The sequence below is a fragment of the Lutra lutra genome, chromosome 6 (assembly GCF_902655055.1).
Source record: "Lutra lutra chromosome 6, mLutLut1.2, whole genome shotgun sequence".
Classification (NCBI taxonomy): Eukaryota; Metazoa; Chordata; class Mammalia; order Carnivora; family Mustelidae; genus Lutra; species Lutra lutra.
Genome location: NC_062283.1, coordinates 96,202,329 through 96,225,596, shown reverse-complemented (window position 1 = coordinate 96,225,596; position 23,268 = coordinate 96,202,329).

Sequence of the window (23,268 nt, the reverse complement as noted above, 5' to 3'; positions counted from 1 at the left end):
ATGTTACTATACATACGTATACCCATAGAGAGCACACCACCAAGAGTGAACCCTAAGTGAAATAAATCAGACTCAGAAAGATAAATATATTGAAGCAAGGCTGCTGAGAAGACCCCATGAAAAACTGCTTTATCCGTTCCCTTTCCTGCTTTCATTCTCCCCAAGACCTACGCTGTTGGCTTACCCCACGCTTTACAGAACAGAGTATGTCTTCCTCATAAAGATCAAGGATTTACTGATTCCTTTGGAGTCTTTCAGCACTATAGATAACACCTTTGGGGTGACCAGGCAGGGTCGTCAGGTTTTCCAAGACGACTGACTCACCAAGACCCCTGATCCGGAGCCTTCCACTGCTGGTGGGAATGAAAAATAGTACAGCCATTTTGGAAAATAGTTGGTTCATTCCTTTAAAAGTTAAACATTCACATACCAGCGATGCCACTCCTATATATTTACTAAAAAGGAAAGAAAACATATATCCATACAAGGACTCGTATATGAATAGTCTGGCGGTCCTGCAAGTTAAACACAGAGCTACCCTAAGACCCCACAGTTCTGCTCCCAGGCATACACCTCTGGTCCATTGCTACAGCTGCCAGAACAAAATACCAGAGACTGACTGGCTTCCACAGAGAAATGTGTTTCTTACAGCTCTAGAGGCTGGAATTGGAAAGATCAGGGTGTTGGTAGATCCGATTTCTTCTGAGGCTTGCCTTTGGCATGAGGACAGATTCTTTTCCCCTTGCCCCTCAGGTGGTGTCTCTTCTGAGGGCCCGCACCCCTGATGTCTCTCTTCTTCTCAGGAAACCACTCATATTGGATTCCAGCCCCATCCTAAAACTTGTTGTCACCTACATGCTTTACAGTAGGCAAAGGTGGAAAAAATCCAAATGTCCATCAAATGACAGATGGATAGACAAAGCGTATACACTTATAATGGAATATTATTTGGACATTAAAAAAGATGAAGTACAGATACGTGCTACAAAAGAATGAATCTTTTTTTTTAAGATTTTATTTATTTATTTGACAGAGAGAGATCACAAGCAGGCAGAGAGGCAGGCAGAGAGAGAGGGGGAAGCAGACTCCCCGCTGAGCAGAGAGCCTGACTCGGGGCTCTATCCCAGGACCCTGGGATCATGACCTGAGCTGAAGGCAGAGGTTTTAACCCACTGAGCCACCCAGGCACCCCCAAAAGAATGAATCTTGAAAACATTATGTGAAGTGAAGAACCAGTAATAAAATCGGGTATGCCTCTGTAGGAGATATTGAGAGTAGTCAAATCTATAGAGTCAGAAAGTACATTTGTGGTTGCCTAGGCCTAAGAGAGGGGCTGGGACACATGTAATAGTCACATGGAGTGGCTATTAATGGGCATGAAGTTTCTTTACAGGATGATGAAAATGTTCTAAACTTAGGTCTTAGAGATAGTTGCACAACTCTGTGAATATACTGAAGAAACACTGAATTCTATACTTTAAATTAAGGCTGGATTTTGAGGTATGTGAATTATATCCATATATATATATATATATATATATATATATATATATAATTATATATATATATATAATTCTTACTTATGTCACTTGTCATTACTTTCTCATTTATTTCTCTTTTTTAATTAACAGATAAGGTATTATTTGCCCCAAGGGTATAGTTTTGTGAATCATCAGGCTTACACATTTCACAGCACTCACCATAGCACGTACCCTCCCCAATGTCCATCACCCACCCACCCTATCCCTACTAAATAAAATATTTTAAAACATTTTTTAACATTGCAGAAAGGTTTTTTTTTTTTTTTCCTAAGTCACTTGGCATGCAAAAGCTTTGGCAGAGCCCATTCTAGATTAAAATAAAATAGACGTTCTTCAAAATATCACACCCACATTATAGAGAATATCGCGCCCTGGGCCTGTGTATCTCACTGATACCTGGAAGCTACAATTTAAATGTGGTAGCATCTAGAATTACTGGTTGTAGTTGTCATTCGTCTGAATAAATAGCCATGGAAATGGAATGACCAAACAAGAGTAAACAGATCAGGTTCTTAGAAATAAAACAAAGGTGCCTATTATCTTTCAAAAATTCGCTAACTTTGGGGCGCCTGGGTGGCTCAGTGGGTTAAAGCCTCCGCCTTCGGCTCAGGTCATGATCTCAGGGTCCTGGGATAGAGCCCCACATTGGGCTCTCTGCTCCACGGAGAGCTTGCTTCCCCCTCTCTCTCTGCCTGCCTCTCTGCGTACTTGTGATCTCTGTCAAATAAATAAATAAAATCTTTAAAAAAAAAATTCACTAACCTTGACAGTACTCTTGTGAAAAGCCTTCATACTGGCACACTTGCCAGTTTCTAATAAAGAATCCTATGGTCTTTCAACTCAAGGAATGAAGAACCAATAATGATGTAAACTGAAAGTGATGTGTTTGTCCCATCCTAGAAATACATCATAGTCCCAATCTACCTTTTGCACTCATATATTGACTTGAACAGTTGAACTGTGAGGCTCATTTAAAGGAATGGGATTGTGATGAGCTATAGAAGAAACTGTGAGCAGTGGCATGTATCAGGGATTCCTAACCTCAGCACTACTGACATCGTGGGCCAGATCACTCTTGTGGGGACTGTCCTGGGCATTGGTAAGATCTTTAACAGTATCCCTCACTGCTGCCCCCAAGATGCCAGTAGCATATCCTAACCTCCAAATTATGACAACCAAAAATGTTTCCAGACATTATCATATATTTCCTAGAGGGCAAAATTGAGAACCACTGCCGTAAGTCAAGGACCAAAAGAAAAAATTCATGTTTGATTTCTACTTTACTTGTATAAGCTCATTGATTTGAAATATACAGAATATTGTATAAAAAGCAGTTTCGTTGATCTTACTAAATTTAGGTGACCATATTCTTTTCCAATTTTATTTGGAAGATTATCATATTATGATCTAATATTTGAATCCAATGCTGAAATGCCAGCTTGGAGCCACAGAAGGAATGAATGTTTGTATTATAGCAAAAGACTGTCCTTAGACACTCATAAATGGAAACATTAAAAAAAAATTAGGAATGTAATTTTATGAGTTTTACTGTAAGGACCTATTTAGAAACTGTCCCTGCTCCCCTTCCCCCAGGGGATTTACTTGGAGACAAGTCCCGGAAACCAGCTTCAGGTAACTAAGCCCAGATACAAAGGTGGGTCAGGCCAGGTGGAGACATCCGATCAGTGGGGGGATGCATACCGTCTCTCTGGTTACCAAGGAGTATGGGCCCTGCCCTTTGGGAGCCTTTTGGGCTTCAATCCCAATCAAGGTGTAATAGGCTAATTCAAATGTCTACTAGGGTAAATTGTAACTCAATTGGTCACCTAGCATCACTGTGGAGTTTCCTGTATGTGTTACAATCTCATTGGCCACCTGTGACCGCATGGCCTTTGCCCTTAAAAGCTAGACTGTGAAACAGAGAAGGGTCGCCCTCTCTTGTAAGAGGTGCGGCCCTGAACGTTCGGTTAGATTCTTGATGCTTGGCACGAAATAAAGCTTTGCTTGACCTTCGCTTTGTATCGGTCTCGCTCCTTTAATCACGGACCCATTATTGGGGCATAACATAACCACATAGTTAAAGATTTGCTATTGATAGTTTGCAAATACACTGTATGTCTTTATCATTAAGGACACAACTCAGCATTGTAGAGCTCACTTTCATTGTCCTTCTAGTCTACCAATTACATCATGTAAGAATGAAGGACATTGTCATTAAAGTTTTGATACATTGTACTTCAAGGGTTTTAAATATGAACTCTGCATTCTGAAGCTATAGTATGGATGTCATCTGCCCACACATTTTGATATGTCATAACATTAATATAACACCACTTTGTGACATTAATTTTCCCACTGAAAAGTCTTCACCTGCCTCAAGGGGACCATAAATAGACTGGATGGTCTTTTAAAAGATGGGATAAAGTAGTTGCTAACTTTCCCTCCTTCCTCCCTCCCAGCCTCCCTTCCTACTTCCTTTAACAAGCACCATTGAGACACTTAAGCCAGTAACCCACACCCTTTGTAATTACACTGCAGGCAAGCATAGACACATTAGCCTCTCCTAGTAGCAGGATGGGAGGCTTTACCACGAGTGATTCCAAAGTTCACATCCATGGAATTGGCTACAGATGCCTGCTAAAGGGATTTAACATCATGAACAGTAAAAAACAAAATACACTTCTTAACTGGAAGTTTTGTGAACTAACAGTTAAGAATAAACTTACTGTTTTCTGTATCTCAGTAAATGGCACTCCATCTTTCTCTTGCTCAAGCCAAACACCTTGCAATCATCCTCATGTCTTTTTCTTTTCTCACCCCTCACATCCTATCCATAAGTTCACTCTTGAAATACATCTGGACTCCAACCACTTGTCACCATTTTCAGAGCTAACACCTCATCACTGCCATGATCATCTTAACTGGGTCACTGTCACAGCCTCTTAGAGTCTTTTCCCAACACAGCCACCAGTGTGATCCTTCTAGGACATATGGCAGATAATATCCCAGCTTTGTGCAAAGCCCTCCCATGGTTATTCAACTCAGAGAGAAACCTAAATCTGTATGAAGGACGGAAGGCCCCTGCTGATCTGAGCCTCTGTGGCCTCTATCCTCCTCACTCACATCCCTCCTCTATCCCTCTGTTCTATCCATGGGGGGCTTCTTGTATCTACAACATGCCAAGAGGCTCCCTCAGAGCCTTGAAGTGGCTGTTCCCTCTGCCTATAATGATCTTCCTCCAGATATTCATATGACCCCCTGCCTCACTTCTTGTGAACCTCAGCTCCAATGCCACTTTATCGGTGAAGACTTCTCGAGCATTCTACACAAAATTGCACCTTTCCTATCCACACCATCATTCTATCCCCCTTATTCGTTTTCTCAAGCTCTTATCACCATCTGACATATATTCTTTTATCTATTTTTTTCTGTCTTCTCAATAGAAAATAAACTCCCTAAGAGCCGAAATTTTATTTTATTTACTGTTATAGCCCAGCACCTGATAAACACTAGGAGCTCAATAGCTACTTGTTGGAAAAATGAATGAATAAGATCTTGTCTTACCATATTATAGATGGCATTACGATTAGTACTGTTATAAAGACTTCCCATAGAAATTGTTGGGTTTAAAAAAAAAATCAAAAGTTTATAATTTATCTCATTGTTCCCTAAAGCAGAATATAGGATACCTTTTAGTTATTATGGATTCTATTTTTTTGGACTAGTTCCTGCTAATTGATCTTTGCCTTATAACCAATCATGGCTTCAGCTTCAACTATAACATTTATAAATGACCCCCTAATCTTTACTTCCCCTCTTCAACTCTCCTTCTGACCCCAAACACTTGTTTCTAAGTTGCCTTTGAATGTATCCAGCAGCACCTCAGTTTGGAGTAAGGCTATTTGAGCTCTGACTTGATCTGGCTTTATCATTCACAAGTGGAGTCTTCTTGAGCAAGATGGTGATTCTCTCAGCTTTCTCATGTGAGAAATAGAAAGCTGGGTTAGCTCGGCCAGTCTCAACAACATATTGGTATAATTCAGTCACTAGAGATTGTTGGGATGAGATGAGAATTATGCTTAACCAAAGTCTTTATTTTCCATACTCTAGCTGGACAGTCTAAAATTCCACAGACAGTGCTGAAACAACTGAACATCCACATGCAAAAAAAAAAAAAAAAGAATCTAGACACAAACCTTATATATTCAACAAAAATTTGCTCAAACTGGATCAGACATAAATGTAAAACTCAGAATTCTAAAACTCCCAGAATATAATCTAGGAGAAATATAGATGAACTTGGGTCTGTTGATGAGTTTTTAGAGACAACACCAAAGGCACAATCCACAAAAGAAAGAATTGATAAATGTACTTCATTAAAATTAAAATTTTCTGCCTTGTGAAAGACACTACCAAGAGAATGAAAAGAGAAGCCATGAAACAGGAGAATGTATTCATAAAAGACACATCTGATAAAGAGCTATCACCAGGGGTGCCTCGGTGGCTCACTGGGTTAAAGCCTCTGCCTTCAGCTCCCAGAGTTCTGGGATCGAGCCCCGCATTGGGCTCTCTTCTCAGTGGGGAGCCTGCTTCTCTCTCTCTCTGTCTACTTGTGATCTCTGTCTGTCAAAAAAATCAATCTTTAAAAAAAAAAAAAGAGCCATTATCCAAAATATGCAAAGAATTCTTAAAACTCAATAATAACTAAACAAAAGACTGATTAAAAAATGAGCCAAAGACCTTAAGAGACACTTCACCAAATAAGAAGATATACAGATGGCAAATAAGCATATGAAGAGATGCTCCATGTCCTATGTCATCGGGGAAATGCAAATTAAAAATACAATGAGAGCACTTTTTCATGTGTCTGTTGGCCATCTGGATGTTTTCTTTGCAGAAATGTCTGTTCATGTCTTCTGCCCATTTCTTGATTGGATTATTTGCTCTTTGGGTGTTGAGTTTGCTAAGTTCTTTATAGATTTTGGACACTAGCCCTTTATCTGATAGGTCATTTGCAAATATCTTCTCCCATTCTGTCAGTTGTCTTTTGGTTTTGTTAACTGTTTCCTTTGCTATGCAAAAGCTTTTGATCTTGATGAAATCCCAATAGTTCATTTTTGCCCTTGCTTCCCTTGCCTTTGGCAATGTTCCTAGGAAGATGTTGCTGCGGCTGAGGTCGAAGAGGTTCTGTTCTCTTCAAGGATTTTGATGGATTCCTTTCTCACATTGAGGTCCTTCAGCCATTTTGAGTCTATATTCGTGTGTGGTGTAAGGATATGGTCCAATTTCATTTTTCTGCATGTGGCTCCTGGGGATAAAAATATATTATATGTTTATAAAAAATAAAAAATTAAAAATTAAAAAAAATACAATGATATACCATTACAGACCTGTTAGAATGGCCAAAATCCAGAACACCGATACCAAATGTGAGTGAGGATGTTTAGGAACAGGAACTCTGATTCATTGCTGGAAAGAATGCAGAATAGAACAGCCCCTTTGGGGGCGCCCGGGTGGCTCAGTGGGTTAAGCCGCTGCCTTCGGCTCAGGTCATGATCTCAGAGTCCTGGGATCGAGCCCCGCATCGGGCTCTCTGCTCAGCAGGGAGCCTGCTTCCTCCTCTCTCTCTGCCTGCCTCTCTGCCTGCTTGTGATCTCTCTGTCAAATAAATAAATAAAATCTTTAAAAAAAAAAAAAAAAGAACAGCCCCTTTGGAAGACACATTGTTGATTTCTCATGAAACTAAACATACTCTCATCATCTGATCTAGCAATCATGCTCGATGGTATTTACCTGAAGGAGTCCAAAACTTATGTCCCCACAAAAACCTACATATGTATATTCATAGCAGCTTTTTTTCCCCTTAAGATTTTATTTATTTATTTGACAGAGATCACAAGTAGGCAGAGAGGCAGGCAGAGAGAGAGAGAGGGAAGCAGACTCCCTGCTGAGCAGAGAGCCTGATGCGGGGCTCGATCCCAGGACCCTGAGATCATGACCCGAGCTGAAGGCAGCAGCTTAACCCACTGAGCCACCCAGGTGCCCCTATTAATAGCAGCTTTATTCATAATTGCCAAAACTTAGATGCAAACAAAGATGTCCTTCAGTATGTGAATGGATAAATAGAACTGTGGTATATCCAGGCAGTGAAATATTAGTGCAAAAAAGAATGAGCAATAAAACTATGCAAACTTAGTAAGTGAAAGAAGTGAATCTGAAAACACTACGTGCTGTATGATCCCGACTCTACAATATTCTGGGAAAGGTAAAATTATGGAGACAGTAGAAAGATCACTGGTTACCAGGACTGGGGGGAGGAAGGGATGTATAGGGAGAGCATGAGGACTTCTAGGGCAGTGAAACTACTCTATGATACTATAATGGTAGATCCATATCATCACAAGTTTGTCCAAACACATAGAATGTATGACTCCAAGAGGGACCCCTTGTGTCAATGTGGGTCCATTGATTGCAACAAGTTACCTCTCTTGTGGGGGACATTGATATGGGAAAGGTTATACATATGTGGGGGCAAGATGTATATGGGAAATCTCTGGACCTTCTGTGTCCTAAAATTGCTCTAAAGATAAAGTTTATTAGGAAATAAAAATATTAAATATATTTAAAAACACAAATATAGATAATAGATGATAGAGATAGTTGGTAGATGATAGATAGATAGATAGATAGATAGATATAGATAGATATCTTTACATACTTCAGAGCCCAGCTCAAATGCCTTCCCATTTTTTATACCCCTCCCCAAGCCACTGCTTCCCCAACTCAGGCAAAAATTATAGCTACCTTTATGTTTTTCCATATTCTTTGATTTTTCCTTTTAGATGGAGTTATATGTTGAAACTCTTTAGCTGCTTCTCCCAAGAGATCATTATTTTTAATCCTCAAGGCAATAGCACTGACTTTTTACACAGTAAAAAAATTAGCACAATTCAATAATACTTATTATGGGTCTTACTGCAACATTTAACAGTTTGCTAATTTAATTCTGGGGTTTTTTTGAATCTTCAGATGTTTGGTTAGGTAAAGAATAACACGTCACTTAACTGGCATCTGATCTCAAAGACAGATATGAGGGTCTCTTTCAGTTTCTCCCGGTGGCAAAATTTGGAGATTTTTGAGGACTTTCTATAGTGCATCTTTCCCAGATTCCTGTTAAAGAATTTCTCTAAAAATACTCCCCTTACCAGATCATCTTCTCATTTCAAGTCCTTTATTTAAATTTGCTTCAGCTATAAAGCAACATAATTTTATCATCAACAGATTCCTATCCTAAGAAGAAATCAAGAAGGTAACCAAGAAGAATGTCAATGTCAATCATAGCTTCTCCCCCACCCCCTTTTGTTTTACCCATAATTGCATCAGGCCTAAGAGGGGCTTAATATCTTGATAAGTCTTATCCTTTAGATAGGAATGTACGGTGTCATTGGTTCTCAAACTATAGCAATGTAGCCTGCTTCAGAATCCTCTGGGGGGCTTGCTAGAACACAGATTGGGGGGCCTGCCCCCAGAGTTTCTAATGCAGGAGGTCTGAGTGAGGACTGATTATTTCTTTTTTTTTTTTTTTAAGATTTTATTTATTTATTTGACAGAGAGAGATCACAAGTAGGCAGAGAGGCAGGCAGAGAGAGAGGAAGGGAAGCAGGCTCCCTGCTGAGCAGAGAGCCCGATGCGGGATTCGATCCCAGGACCCTGAGATCATGACCTGAGCCGAAGGCAGCGGCTTAACCCACTGAGCCACCCAGGCGCCCAAGGACTGATTATTTCTAACAAGTTCCCAGATAATGCTGATCTCCTGGTCCAGAGACCACACTCTGAGAAACTCCTCTTCTATGTATGCAGTACCTGCAGAGAAACTCTGTCATGGTGCATCTCCTTCATAACTGTGAAGACCATGGGTTGGTCGGAAATGTGATGTGTCAACATCCCAGTACTTTATGATGTTCTATGATATTGAAATAGACAAACAAGCCACAGGGTGCTTGGGTTGCTCTGTCGGTAGATGTCTGCCTTCACCACAGATCATGATCTTTGGGTCGTGGGATCGAGTGCCACATCGGGCTCCCTGCTCATTGGGGAGTGTGCTTCTTCCTCTCCCCCTACCCCTCCCTCTGCCCCTTCCTCTGCCTGCTTGGGCTAGCTCTCTTGCTCTCACTCTCTCTCTCTGAAATAAATAAATAAAATCTTTAAAAAAAGAAAAGAAATAAAACAAGCTGCATTTATCTGCCATCTGCTTAAAAGGATCAATGCATTGCTCTGTCATCCTCACTGAATGAAATAAGTACAAGTTACCAGTGTCCGAGGAACCAACTTTAAATAGTGTGTAAAGGGGCGCCTGGGTGGCTCAGTGGGTTAAGGCCTCTGCTTTCGGCTCGGGTCATGATCCCGGGGTTCTGGGATCGAGCCCCGCATCAGGCTCTCTGCTCAGCAGGGAGCCTGCTTTCTTCCTCTTTCTCTGCCTGCCTCTCTGCCTACTTGTGATCTGTCTATCAAATAAATAAATAAATAAAATCTTTAAAAAAAAATAGTGTGTAAAAAGAAGAGTAAGACAACTGTTGTAAACTTCCAGGGCAAATATGTTTGCACTTTAAGTGAAGGCATTCCCGGAGAAACAGAGTATAAATACGTATTAGTCTACATAGGTCAGAGAGCCCCCACACCAGTTCTTTCCCAGTTCAGGGAAAAGGAGGGTGAATTGAATCTTTAGACATGGAGGAAAGCTAGAAGAGAAGCTATGCCCTAATAATTCTGTATAAAGATTTCTCTTAAGATTAGCACACATTACTAGCGGGTTGTGTTTTGACCAACAACATCAAATCTCAGGCAGAAATCAGTGAAATCATTTGTTCCAAAGATTTAATCATGTGGAAATCCAAGCAGTTTTGTTGTCACTGTTTTGGTTTGTACCAAGGATTTCCAGCCTTATTAATATAGGTTTATTTCAAATACCTAAATGTAGGGTTTTTCCTCCCTGTATAGATATTCTGGACTGGAAGGGCAATCTTTCTCTCCCCAGGTGGTAGAGGTTACCACTCTAACAGGTGGAAACAAGGCAGTCTCTGAAAGGTTCAAAGCTGTTATGGTCAACTAATTATACATACCATGAATTTTTAAAACTTCTTTCAAGTCAGCTAATGGCTTGGAAAGCAGATAATAGATACATTTACTATCTATACATGAATCTATTCATCATTAGTCTTCTTGTTTGGAAGTTAGAACTAACCCATGGAAAATAAAGAAAGTGAGGGGAACAGTTTATCCTCTTTTTGAGTACTTTTTGGGTGTTACAATTACCTGGAAGCCCTCTTTTCACATAATTAAACAACATTAAAAAGCTCAATTCTCTGGCTAGCAGTTCACGTGCTTTTGAAAGAGTCTGATCAGGGATGCCTGGGTGGCTCATTCAGTCAAGTGTCTGCTTTTGGCTCAGGTCATGATCCCAGGGTCCTGGGATTGAGTTTCACATCAGGCTCCTTGCTCAGTGGGGAGCCCCCTTCTCCCACTGACTGCTGCTGGCCCTGCTTGTGCTCTCTCTTTCTCTCTGACAAGTAAATAAATAAAAATGTTTAAAAAGGAAAGAAAAGAAAAGGAAAAAGAAAAAAAAAAGAGTCTGATCATGTAATCATCTCTGTACCTCTTTGGAAATACCAGACTTGTCAAAGAATGACACTATACACCAACAATTGCTGTTGAAACACTGTCTGGAGGAAAAGATTGATTTTCTAGTTGTTTCATAACATTTAACATAAAATAATCATGTAACCAACAGAAAACACAAAGCTATTATGAAATTGGTGGTTAGAAGATACTTGAATTCTCTCTTCCAGAATGATACTTGTGATTGTATCCAGGGCCCACCGGGTTAATACAGATAATCTCCGCTTGTTAAGCTCTTGTACTCAATCACTTTATAAAGACGTTTCTCCATAAAATAATGGTTCCAGATCCCGGGGACAGGACATGCTCTCTTCATGAGCTCTTGTGCAGCCTGTGATTGTATCTAAAAGGACATCTTCAGATTCTCCCTGGGTGAATGCAAGTTGCCTTCCTGGGAACCTCCAGTATTAGTAATGTTTCATAAGCAAGGGGTTCAGTGGACCTGTTCATTTTGAGGTCAGGGAGAAAGAGTGGGAAATGGAAGCTAAGAATGCCGGGACTGTTAAAAACCGGTACAGAACATTTCTGTAGGGACCTCCATTTTGAGCTTCAGCTTCCTATTCAGAAGTTTTATATGTCCTATTTTGGAACTGGAATAAGTTAAGTTGAGTGAAAAAAAAAAAAAGTAGGATATAGAGCTAGCCAATAAGTGTTGGCAATCGTTAAGTATTTTGACAAATCTTTACATTCACTGTGGGATTTTGTATTCTGGAAGTCCTGCTCTGTATCTGCCCACCTCAGCCAGCACAGCTAAAGGCCAGGAGAGGTGGCAAGTAATTGTGTCTGGACCAGCTGTGTCTTAGACCAGCGGATGTTTCGGTGGAGAATGCACTTTTGACCTCTGAACCCCTAGTGGCAAAGGGCCCAGAAAGTCGCCTTTAACGCCTCTTCACTGGAATCGGAAACCATCATGTCCCCATTTGTCCAGCACGTGAGCGTTCTACCTCTGACTCTGGACGCCACCTAAGCTGAACTCTGGCCACTTTCGAAATGAGGTCAGAGGTTGCCGGCTCCTGCACTGCTGATCATGTCTGCTAAGAACAAAATACCTCCTATTAGTCTCATATTTTACATTAAAGAGCACTTTGGTACAGATTCTCTTTCCCAGATACTAGGAATGTAAAAGGAGATAACATACATTTTCAGCTCTTAAGTATTATTTCAACCTAGGTAATTATAATTCAGTGAATTCCAAAAACTCCGGAAGGAACATGAAGGAGGTATTATTATGCTCATCTCCAAACGAGGAAGTTGAGTTTTAAAAAGCTACTTGCCAAAAAAAAAAAGTGACTTTCACACAGATTGAGAAAAATGGACGTTCACTAAAAATTTCGTTAAACTCATTGATGAGAGAATCAGGCAGACAGTACCGCAGATTCAAAAAAGAAGTCAAGGGGCGCCTGTGTGACTCAATCGGTTGGGCATCTGCCTTCAGCTCAGGTCATGATCCCAGGGTCCTGGGATCGAGCCCCTAGTAAGGCTCCCTGCTCAGCATGGGGGCCTGCTTCTCCCTCTCCCTCTGTGCTCCCCCTGCTTGTGCGCTCTCTCTCTCTGTCAAATAAATAAATAAAATCATTTTTAAAAAAAGTCAGGAAGCACACATTTTATGGAATAAAGAAAGCTTGAAGTTAATTGTGAATGGAAGCAAAATTGTTGTCCATCCCACAAGAGGCAGAGGGAGACAGAGGTCAATAAAATTCGTACCAGAGAGGCCAGAATTTGTATGTCTGTTACTGATCATGTACAGAATTATAAAATAACTCCCATGGCATCAAAATCAAGGAACTTGAAGAAGGATGTGTAGGCAATACATAGGGTTTCCCAATTAGAAGGTGAGTGTGAATCTTAGACTCTCTGGCACCAAACACAGAGTTCGTTCCACCACCCCACTCCCCCACATGGTCCCAGCTTCTGAGAAAGGGATTCCTTTGTCTCCCTCATTAGGTGGAATAAAGATGCCTCCAAATTTTGCAAGTAGGTCAAAGAGAGCATAAAAGGTCAACTAGTTAGAGACTTCCTGCATCCACAGTCAGCCCTGCTGTGTCTTGAAATGCTTACTGAAGCAGCCAATAGACCAAGATGCCGTGAAACCCAGCTCTTGGGGGGACCACCCAGACCTCTCCTCCAACCAGGACAAACTCTTGAAAGGGGGCCAGCTTTGGAATCTGCTAAATGCATACAAACATCCCATGGCAGTTGGAATAGCAACTTGAATCAGAATGAAAAGTTACCGTCTGCTTCCTTCCAAATTCAGATGGAAATTGTCTAAGAGCAGTCAAAAGTGCCAATATGTTGAATGCAAACAGGTGCTTAAGTCAGAGACCTGGCTTGGTCACAGCTACAGGGAAGAAAATCATCAGCCCAGAATAATAAAACTATAGCAGTTTATGGAAATGCGACAGCTTACTGTTCTGACTGTTCCATACTAGAAATAAATAGAAAAGCATCAGTCTCAAATTATGTGTTTGTATTTTAAATTTGTATCTAGTGCTTTAGACTTATTGAGCTAAAAAAAGATAGTAGTATTAACAACTTTGCCTACCACCAATGACCTAAAAAAAAAAAAAAATGTGGCAACTCAAAAAGAAACAAATAATCATTTCAGTGCAGACTGTCCCTGAAATCTAGGACATCACTAAAGCTTGCGGTCCCTTTGGGCTTTTCACTTGGAAAGAATGCCGTGCCTTTTTCTCTTTTTTTTTTTCTTCTTGCCTTTATGCTTGAAACTTTAAAAATCTTGTTCGTAAGCTAAATGACTTAGGAAAAAAAAAGGAACAAAAATCTTAACACCAATTAGCAAAACACTGCTTCTTTACAAGAAACATTATCATTCGTTCTGTTTTTTATTTTAATTTTCTTCTTGTTGTTGTTTTCACTTAAACATGTTTTAAATTATTTTTTCAAGGATCTTTTTCAGCTTAAAGATGTTTGGCATGAGTAAAATAGTAGGGGCTGCTCTGTAATAAATGTCCTTAAGGAATAATGTGAAGACTTCCAAATTAAAGTCCAAAGCAAGGAAATGTAAAAAGTGAAGAGAATAATGAAACAAGGAGATAAGACTTTCAGTGACAGCCTGTGGGATTTGTCTGAAATTAAAGCCACACCACAAGGAGAGGAGAAAGGATCTAATTTGTCCACAAGATGAGCGAATAAGCCACTGACGTGAAGAAATGCTTTGAAGGTTCATGGAACCACCGCCAGACCCTTTTGGTACAAATTACTTACGTGGATAAAAAATAGGTAAAAAAGATGATCACAAAAGGTATTAACACAACCTGTTCAGCAATAATTTCCCAATGATACGTCATGAATAAGGTAATTCTTCAATTACCTTGTATCCTACTGGGTGTAGGTCCCCACTCCTGACAGCCGGCCGCTGAAGGAGTAGCTAAAAGCATCGGAAGCGGGAGCCAGAAGATGCTGCTTATCAAAGGTATGTTTTGAAAAATACTTCAATCATGTCTCTTCCCTTCTTAAAAATTTTACTGGCTCCTTATTGACATTGGAAGTGTCCCAAACTCTGGCATGGGGTACAGATTGTCCTCTATTAGTGGGCCAAGCCCTCCATGTCTAGTCCCTTCTCAGCCACTTCTATGAACTGAATTGTGTCCCCCCAGATTCACACTTTGGGCTCTATCCCCCAGAGTGATGGTATCTGGAGACGAAGCCTTTGAGACATAATTAGAGTTACAAGAGGTCATGAGGTTGGCGCCCTCGTGATGGGATTAATAGACTTATAAGAAGAGACACCAGAGCCCTTGCTCCCCCGTAAGCCTAAGCATGCACCTAGGAAAGGCTGTGTGAGGACACAGTGACAAGGCTGCTGTCGGCAAGCCAGAAACAGAGCCTTGACCAGAAAATGAACCAGCTGGCACCTTGATCTTGGACTTCCCAGACTCCGGAACTGGAAGAAATAAATTTCTGTTATTTAAACTTCCAGTCTATGGTACTATGTTAAGGCAGCTGAAGCAGATTAAAATAGCCACTGTTTCCGAACAATACTCTAATCCCACTAAACTCCCATCCCCTCAACACCTGAGTAGAGTGCCTTTTCATGTGCTATTTCTCTACCCAGAATGTTCTCCTTCTCCTTCCCTGTGTTTTTAATAACAGAGGCTATGGCAAAACAGCGAACTGCTGCTGTCAGATTCGTCCTTAAAGCATGTTGTTGCTTAAAATACTTGCTTCTTATTGAAGGAGCTATACAACTTCAACTTGAGAGACATTGTAACATACTTATCCATGTACTTATTCATGCATTTCTTTGGAAACTTGGTCTTACCTACATCTGTTTTTTTTTTTTAATGGCTAGTCTTGATTGCGTTAAACACATTATTCCGAAGAATTCTTGGTTAACTGTAATCAAAACTGCACTTTTTCTTATTTTCCAGTCCCAACACAAGTAGCACTTCTATGAAAAACTTCACCTCTGTCCTGTGCCTCCATAGCTCTTCTTTCATACTTTACTTACGGTGCTTAGACCGTGGCATTATATTAGATGTGTTTGCCTATCTACCTACTTCAGACTAGGTGTGGCTGCTGTAGGCACCTATGTCCTCAGCACTAAAGCAGAGACACATGCTTGTCACTCAACACCTGCTATTACTTAGGGTCAAATGCCAGTTTAATGAGATTTAACACTACATACAGCTCAGTCTCTTTCACTTATTCATTCATCCAACCAAAATTAACTGAACCCCTACTATGTGCCAGGTCCTTATAACATGCCAGATCCTGGGAATGCAGAGATTAATAAAACATGCTTCCTGCCTCGGGCTATAATCCAGGAAAAAAGGGAATAATCTCATACGTTGTTTACATATGAGAGAGGGTTTCCTAAGACATTCATGGAAATAGTTGGATAGAAAAAATAGGAAAATAAAAGCAAAATGTTCTCTACTTCTTCATTACTCTTACACAGACAAGAACATACTGTTTCAGGGAGAAATGCAGTGCCTTATACATTTGGAACACGGGGTTCAAGACTTGAAACACAAAAGCAATTGTTCAACACGCTCTCTGTGACTGGTAAACTCTGCGCTGGGGGCTGGGAATACAGAATACTTGTCCTCAATCAAGTACACTTTTCATTCATCAATGATGAATGCCTGTTTGAGAAATAATTTTAACAGTGTAGGGGGTATATTAACATACAATTTAAATTTAGGTTGCAAAAAGTCTAAATGTTGTTTAAAGATTAACAATAAATAGGGGTTCCCGGGTGGCTCAGGTGGTTGAGCGGCTCTTGGTTTCGGCTCAAGTCGTGATGTCGTTGTTGTGAGATCGAGCCCGCATGCATCAGGCTCCATGCTCAGCATGGAGTCTGTTTGGGACTCTCCCTTCCTCTCGCTTGGCTTCTCCATCACCCTGTGTGGTCTCTCTCTCTCTCTCTCAAGTAAATAAATCTTAAAAAAAAAAAAAAAAGATTAACAATTGTTAAGCAAAAGTCTACCTTTGATACTGTTAATATACCTTCAATGTATGCTCATTTCTGCTACTTAGAACAGAATCCAACTTAAGATGCAAAACCAGTTTCTCCTCCTCTTGCCTTTCCGACACCTGCTGCTGCATGCTCCCATGGTGGTATTCATAGCCAGCAATCTTGGCCATTGCCAACCAAACTTCCTCAATGTTTTATATTGCTTTGGACTCAGAATCATCACGTGAAAGCAAATTCTGTAACTGTATATTATCATATTCTCATTCAAACTGGAATCCTCCTTCTGGTTAAGCTGTGACCTTTACTATGGTTGACCTTTGGTTTCTTTGTTTCTTTTTTTTTTTTTTTGTATTGCAAATGTCTTCTACTATTTGAAACCAAAGGCACTCCAACATTGCCTTTTGGAACACAGACAATTTTGTTTCTAGATTGCTCTCACTATTGCCAACCATTGATTTGACTACATGATCATTTATTCTGAACATAGTGATTATAGATAATTTAAGATATAAGTAGACCCTATGTTCATAGCAAAGAATATTCCATTAAAAAAAAACACATTACATTGCAATGTTGAAAATTTATTCTGATTTTTCCATAGATACAATGTTATCATAGAGTCCCTAACCAAAGCCTTTGCCCAAATTCTGTAAATGATCACACACCATATTAAACAAACATGAGTTGTATATCTATCATTTGAACAGTGTAATACTTTCTAAAGTATACATAGATCAATTAGGAAAATACAATAACTAAACATCACAAGAAAACTGTATTTAACATGACAGTCTGATTAGATGAGATCAGATTGTGAGTCCTTTGCTGAGCTCAAAGTTGGGATTCAATTCTTCAAAAGTGGTTGGACTTGCCCTTCATGTATGTCTGAACTTCAACTAGTACATATATGTACAAAAACCACCTAAGCAAAAGTTCTGTGTTGCTTTTTACACTTCTGAAGATGCCCACATTATATTTCTCATACTACCAAGAACATGTGGTCCGTGATAATCACAAGCACACATGTTAGTATTGGATTTACTTGCCATTTTGCAATGAATTATACAGAAATACAGGCAAATGAGGAGAACAGGGTCAGGGCCAAACACAAGTAAGTCTGTTTCTGTAAGCGCCTCATGAAGGACGAGGAGATCCAAACTGCACAGCACTGCATTCTCTGTGATGGTTGTAGGTGGGCTGGGTCACACTGTCACCCAGCACTAGCATTTTCAACCTTTAGACTATCTCTTAGAATATACGCTTTCCATCTATCCAAACAAAAATTCGGAGAGGGGATGAAGGTATTCTGGAATTGGTCCTTTAGCAGAAGGGTTTATGATCTCTTTAAGCTTAGACTTAAGATCGTAAGAATAACCTTAAATTCATTTTCTAATGCAGAATGCTCTTGATTATTTTGTTTATTGTAGAAACAACTGAAACATTCCACTATTCAAAACGTCACTTTGTAGCATAACTAAAACTCAATAAAATCAGACCATCCTGTGAAAATTTAGATCATATTTGCTGATAAAGCATAATGCTTTGAACACATTACAACACTTATATAGCAAAATGAGATCTCTTCACTTATAAAAAATATCAGATAATCTAAGTAATGAATCACTGAATTCTGAAACCAATTTTACCATGTATGTTAACTAACTAGAATTTAAATAAAAACTTGAAATAAAAAAAAAAAAAATATCAGATATTGACCTAAACTTGTTGGAACTCCTCTTTTGAAAGCGACTTTAGTATTTGTTTTGAAGCCACCATCAACACCAACTTCATAGTTTTATAGCCATTTCTTAGCATTTTTTGGAAAAAGTTGAAAACAGAGTTACTCACATTGACCACATACTAGCCCCAAATTACTCTTAGTTTATTTTTTAAAGTGAAATCATTTTTCAAAGAACAAATATAAATCATACTTATTCTTCCTGCTCCCGAGAAGCTGTATAAATACTGTCAGGTCACACAGTCTTGGGAATGATGAGCTAGAAGCAGGTTCCTGGATGACATAATGTCCCATGAGTTGATTGGATCAAGTGATGAAAGACAAAAGCCAAAGTGAGGGGCTGGGCAAAGATCCCAGGACACCTGGATGCTAAACCTTCCTCCACCAAGTCTTGGAGGAGCCCTCTGGCCTCTCTGGGCCTCAGATTTTTCACCTGTATTGTGAGAAAGCAGGCGCCAAGGATGTTCAAGCTCTACTCCTGTATTAGCAAAGCCATTTTCCTCTTCCATTGTATAAGAAGAGGTAAAAATAAGTATTTCCAAGGTGTAAAGTTGGAGCATCAAGGAAAACCCAATTGTTTTTTTCTTCCATATTCATACAGAAGGTTAATTTAGAGAAAATTAACAGTCAAGTGCAAACAAAATGTGTTTAGGTCCTGCAAATATAGTTGGAGTCCCAGGAGAAAAAGGACAAAAAAAATAGTGGAATTCTTTGGGCCATTTTCAATCTTACATCTACCCTTTAACACATCAGGTTCAAGGCCTTCCCCACAGGGGTCATTAAACCTTCTGAATCACAATGAAAACCTTCTTGGTTTCCCCATCTCTCCCCTAACACACTTTAAAAAATTTTTTCAATTAATTAACATATAGTATATTATTAGTTTCAGAGGTAGAGGTCAGTGATTCATCGGTCTTATATAATGCTCAGTGCTCATTACATCAAGTGCCCTCCTTAATGTCCATCACCCAGTTACCCCATCCTTACCTCCTCTCCAGCAACCCTGTTTGTTTCCTATGATTAAGAGTCTCGAGGGGTACCTGGGTAGCTCAGTGGGTTAAGCTTCTGCCTTCAGCTTGGGTCATGATCTCAGGGTCCTGGGATCAAGCCCCGAATTGGGTTCTCTGCGCAGCAGGAAGCCTGCTTCCCCTTGTCTCTCTACCTGCCTCTCTGCCTACTTGTGATCTCTCTCTCTCTCTCTCTCTGTGTCAAAGAACTAAATAAAAATCTTAAAAAAAAATTTTTTTAGGAGTCTCGTGATTTGTCTCCCTCTCCGATTTCATCTTGTTTTATTTTTCCTTCCTTTCCCCTATGATCCTGTTTTGTTTCTTAAATTCCACATGTGAATGAGATCATATGATAATTCTTTCTCTAACTGACTTATTTCTCTCAGCATAATACCCTCTAGTTCCATCCACATCATTGCAAATGGCAAGATTTCTCTTTTTAATGGTGAGTAATATTCCATTGTATATATACAACACATCTCCTTTATCCATTCATCTGTTGATAGACATCTGATCTCTTTCCATAGTCTGGCTATTGTGGGTATCGCTGCTATAAACATTGGTGTGAGGGGATCACCACATTTGTATCTTTAGGGTAAATACCCAGTAATGCAATTGCAGTGTTGGTAGCTCTATTTTTTGTTTTCTGAGGGAGCTCAATACTGTTTTCCAGAGTGGCTATATCAGCTTCCATTCCTACCAACAGTATAAGAGGGTTCCCTTTTCTCTGAATCCTCACCAACATTTGTCATTTCCTGACTTGTTCATTTGAGACATTTTGACAGGTATGAGGTGGTATCTCATTGTGGTTTTGATTTGTATTTCTCTGATGCCAAGTGATGTTGAATATTTTTTCATGTGTCTGTTGGCCCCCAACACACTTCCATGCACATGCTGATCAAATCATTTTAGCCCATTTGACTAAATAGAATTATTATCTTCTCAGACATTGTTTTAAACAGATAAAGTAGACACTTCCAGTTTTCAAGACCCTCTACAAAAATGTTCCCTTTCTAATCTAGAAAGACACATCCATAACATAGTAAATATGGCATCTATTCAGTTACATTCCTTATTTTCAAGTTAAATTGTTCATCTGGGTTCAGATCATTACACAAGAAAGAGTGGAGGTGACGGGACATCATTTATGAAAAACTCAACATTAAACTTTACAGGCCATATTCTTTCATTTATTTTAGTCATGCTTTAGACCTATAATTATCCAAATTGAAAATTGTTGAAGTAACTTTCACATATTACCAGGTTTGATATTTGCAAAACCTTGCTAGGGAAGATGACAAATACAAAAACGGTCAAGTACCATTAGTGCCCACGGTTTCTGGTCACGCCCCTTCAAAGAATGAAGAGGGAGACCAGACGAAGAGGGGTGGGCAGCACAGCAAAGTTTATGGAGCAACACTACAAAGCTCTCAGAGAGGGAGGGGACCCAAGAGGGTTGCCCCTGGAGTTTCTAAAGTTAGAGCTTTTTATGCACTCCTTTGTGGGACTATCTTAAGCGATCAGAGTGTGCTCGTCATGCCCATCAGGGCTTTGATCATGTATCTGCCTACCTACTAGGTTAATGTCATCAAGCTGATGGTCTTTTTTGCTGACATCTGGGGGTTCATGTCTTAACTGCCCCTTGCCTGTGAGAGTAACAGATGTTTTGTGGTTAATTGTCTTATTTTAGGACATTTTGCAGAAGTCATTTCTGCAAAGGCTGCAAAGCAGAATGCTAGTGTGCTTATGTCTAAGATGCAAAACAGGATGTCAGTGCTGTTCTGTCTTAGCTGTCCTGACTCCATATTTTCTCAGTGGGGACCCCGGCCCTGACTACTGAACCGTCCAACTCACTCCTAACAGTACCACACGATACAAGAAGCTCTGTAATCGAATACATAAAACCAGTTTGGGGAGATTAAGAAAGTAAGATATGAACTGGAACCTGAAGGATGAATGGGGATTAGCCGGATTTGGGCAGGGGTTGGGGGAAAGAGAAAATTGCTGGGATAGAAGGAATAGTATTTACTTATATGTAAAATTTAGACCAAAATACTGTGAAGGCATCAGCAACAATGACATCTTAATAACTAATAAAATGAGGCATATTGGAATCTACAATTTAATTTTTAAAAGAAGTCCCCTCAAATTGAGAAAATATGCAAAGATAATTTTTGGTTTTCTCCAGGTTAGTGGAAGGTATCAGAATTTTTTGGAAGCCAGGCATCAGGGATGCTTGACATCCTGTGCTATTATGGAGAATACTGCATAATACTTATTGTCTCATGATCCTGAGATAACAACCCAAGCCAAAACCAAGAGTCAGACACTTAACCCACTTAAACACCCAGGTACCCCAGTAATGTCCATTTTTATTTTTGTTTTAATTTCTTAATACAAACTGAAACCCTTTCTTCTAAGTACTTATTTTTATCTTAGAAGACTCTGATTTCATATGTGTTTTCACTACAGTCCTGATAATAGAGATATTAGTGTTCATTCTTGAGAGGGAAATTGATGTGTCCAGTGAGCAAGGCAGTATGTTCTAGGTTCAGAATTCTGAATGCTTGGCTTGGAATCCTAACTCCATCACTCATGTGCTCTAAAGTCTTAAGTGAACCACTGACCTTTCTAGATCCTCTTCCCTCATCTGTAAAACTGAAGGTTATATTAAGGAACATATCCTTTGGGTTGGTTGGAGCAGTAGAGGAAATAATGTATGTCACATATTTTACACCGTATCTGCAACAAAGAGAGTACTTCATAAAAAAACAGAAGCAAGAGAGATCAGACAGATTTAGGATTAAGTATAGAGCTTGGAGGGATGAGAGCAGATAATAGTGAAAGGTAAGCTGGACAGGCAAGTAGGACCAGATAATGTACGGGCATGTTTGGTGAGCATTAATTTCTAAACATTGCCTACATTTATATATTGAATCTTCATTTATTATTCACAACAAACATGCTCAGAAAGTGAACTGTCCTGTCTGGGACAGCTGGCTGGCTCAGTCGCTGGAGCTTGTGACTCTTGATTTCAGGGTTGTGCATTTGAGCCCCACGAGCCCCAATAGGAGATTATTTTAAAAAGAAAATCTTAGGGGCACACAGGTGGTTCAGTCAGTTAAGCGTCCAAATCCTGATTTCAGCTCAGGTCACGATCTCAGGATCATGAGCTCAAGCCCGGTGTATGTCAGGATCCCAGCTCAAGAGGGAGTTTGCTTAAGGTTCTCTCCCTTTTCCTCTTCCCCTCCCCACCCTCACTCACACTCTATAAATACATACATACATACCCACATACATAAAATCTTTTTTAAAAAAGAAAGTGAATTGTCATTTCTATAAAAGAGAAATTAAGGTTCAGAGGAGAGTGATTTGCTGGAATTTATTTAATATATGTTCTATATTCATTCATGAGATTGTTCCCTTGATGCTAAAATATTAGGTGGTTGGGGGAAGAATTTTAATAGCAGGTGTTCTTTTGCTTTTCATTCTTAAACCACAGATTCCACACCCTTCTGCATAACCCATTAGGAGAGACATCCGTGACTCTTGCAGGAATTAACCTTAGGCTAATTCCCTAAGGGGTCTTTGGCAGAAATAAAAAGTGACTCATTGGACAGAATTAGGATCCTGAGATTCTTGCTTCTATTTTTAAAGGTATTTGGTCTGGAAAATTCAAGTTATAATGGCAAAACTACATGGATAAGTTAGCTGAGAAAGAATGACAAACCTAATTTTTCCAGGAGTGCAAGTTGCATAGTTACAACTACTTGGCAAGGTTAGGACCAAATCTTGTACCACAGCTGCGTAATGCCGTTACTTGGCTGTCCTCTCTGTACGAGGGACTAGCCACCAGGTGTGACAAAT